General features: G+C 56.8%; 1 non-coding gene across 1 annotated transcript in view; it reads left to right on the plus strand.

Moving 5' to 3' along the window:
* The first annotated feature begins 2228 nt into the window (after positions 1-2228).
* The window catches only part of LOC124761272, a 1909-nt gene continuing 1637 nt past the window's right edge, over positions 2229-2500 (plus strand). Inside the window, exon 1 of the ribosomal RNA XR_007012418.1 lies at positions 2229-2500. This exon is cut by the window's right edge and continues 1637 nt beyond it. This is a non-coding gene — a ribosomal RNA (small subunit ribosomal RNA).

The following is a 2500-nucleotide window of genomic DNA, read 5'->3' on the forward strand; positions in this document are numbered from 1 at the left end:
ACCTAACCTATGTTGTGCCTTAACCTAACCCATGTTGTGCCTTAACCTAACCCATGTTGTGCCTTAACCTAACCCATGTTGTGCCTTAACCTAACCCATGTTGTGCCTTAACCTAACCCATGTTGTGCCTTAACCTAACCCATGTTGTGCCTTAACCTAACCCATGTTGTGCCTTAACCTAACCCATGTTGTGCCTTAACCTAACCCATGTTGTGCCTTAACCTAACCCATGTTGTGCCTTAACCTAACCCATGTTGTGCCTTAACCTAACCCATGTTGTGCCTTAACCTAACCCATGTTGTGCCTTAACCTAACCCATGTTGTGCCTTAACCTAACCCATGTCGTGCCTTAACCTAACCCATGTCGTGCCTTAACCTAACCCACGTCGTGCCTTAACCTAACCCACGTTGTCGCCTAACGTAACCCACGTTGTCGCCTAAACCTGCTCTGTAATTGTTATACGACTCGTTCAATTAGTGTAGTGTTGCCCACCCGCAACCCTCGCAATATAGTTCGCTACTCGCACTCCCCGCTCCCCTGTGTATCGCTTCATGTTAAACACCTTGCAAGTCTTGCTCACTTTCCACATGCTCCTGCTGTACACTGTAATGTGGATGGCAGCAGGACGTACATGCCGCCCCTCCCCACGTCCCCACCTTGCCCCCTGCCTTCGCAAGCTGGTTGGTGAGAACTTTGCATGTTCAATGCCCTCCGCATGCGACGTACTCAGGCTACGTTGTGGTGCGGCCTGTGTCAACTGTCCGCTAATGTCGTACGCGTAAACCACAATCTGTACTGCACATTCGTCCTTATGTACTGAATGATACATCGTGGCACATGTGTGACCGTACAACGACTGCGCCCAAAAACGGCGGACCATACAGTGCAAATATTGTGCACGCAGCTACGTGTCGTCTCCCTATGAGAGCTGGATTGCAGTGTGGTACGCCATAGAGACGTGTGGGAGGAACGGACGCCGTGGATGGCGATCAGCATGAGCTGTCTGTTGATGTATTCGGACCTAGTCGTCTCTCCTCACACACCGTGATGGCATGGTGCACCGCGTTCCATATCTGCGACATGCTACAGAGGCCGGTTGACAGTCGTTCGAGCAATGGACATCGCATACGTACGGGGGCCACCTTCCACGTATTGTCTAGGCGTGCACATTTTGTTGCGTGTATGTGGGCAGACGTAGTGTGGCGTGACACCTGACACAGGCATGCAATAATCGTGGAAGTTGCAAATGGCGATGGACGCCTGCGTTTTCTGGTGAAGTTACGCAAATGAACAAATGGTAACCTGTTGTGGTGCGGTTGTTCTCGCTAGGGGTGAATCGGTGATGGCGACGATAGGTTGAGGTACTAACCGGTTGTTCCAGCGATACCCACCATGCCGACGAAACTGAACGGCATCTGGGTGTGAAGCGATACGCGGCGGTGGCTGGGTGGGACCGTCCCCGGCCGGTGAGGGGGCGCCTCCCGGCGTGCTGGCCGCGCGGTGCGTGGGCGCACGCGCTACAGCCGGCTGGTGGGGGCGGCCAGTGGCAGGCGCGCCGGCCGACGGACGCGGCAGGCGTCGCAGCTGCGCGCCGGCGCACCCTGCGCGCGGCGCCGTGCGGCCAAAGTAGGTCCTCGCGGGCCCGGTGCGAAGCGCGGTGGACATCTTCAGTGTGCTGGTCCGATTGAGGACTGTGTGCGTTGAGGATGCGCTGCCGCCCGGCGCTCGGCGCCGCGACGCCGTCTGCTGCTCGGTCGCCCCAGCGGTTCTCGCTGGTGGTTTGTATCGCAGCTGTGCGGATGTGTTGGCGCGTGCGCTGTGCTGGGAGAGTTCGCTTCGGCACCCAAGTGGGGCTTTTGTCCTTCTGTGGCGCTGGCGTTGGAGCTGCCGGTCACCGTAGGTGGCGCGTGTTGTCTCCCGCCGGCAATGCCACGACAGCACGCTCCCGGGCCTCTGTCGGCAGCGGCAAGCTCAGTTGGGAGCACGGGTGGTCGCACCGAAAGCGTCTACTCGCCTAACTCCGGGCGATTGCGCCTCTCTCGAACCCGACCAAGTACTTGGGACGGCGCTGCGCGCCGCCGGGACCTGAGAGGGTTTCGAGGTGTATTGTGCAGGGGAGCTCAGCCTCCTCCTGTTTGCAGAATGATTGAGCGGACGCTTGCGTGTTCGCGCGGGCCCCCGGGACACACTCCCGGGCGGCCGGCTGCTCAGCTCTAGTTGACGCAGCTCCCTGGTTGATCCTGCCAGTAGTCATATGCTTGTCTCAAAGATTAAGCCATGCATGTCTCAGTACAAGCCGCATTAAGGTGAAACCGCGAATGGCTCATTAAATCAGTTATGGTTCCTTAGATCGTACCCACGTTACTTGGATAACTGTGGTAATTCTAGAGCTAATACATGCAAACAGAGTCCCGACCAGAGATGGAAGGGACGCTTTTATTAGATCAAAACCAATCGGTCGGCTCGTCCGGTCCGTTTGCCTTGGTGACTCTGAATAAC

This window comes from Schistocerca piceifrons, unplaced genomic scaffold (assembly GCF_021461385.2).
Source record: "Schistocerca piceifrons isolate TAMUIC-IGC-003096 unplaced genomic scaffold, iqSchPice1.1 HiC_scaffold_578, whole genome shotgun sequence".
Classification (NCBI taxonomy): Eukaryota; Metazoa; Arthropoda; class Insecta; order Orthoptera; family Acrididae; genus Schistocerca; species Schistocerca piceifrons.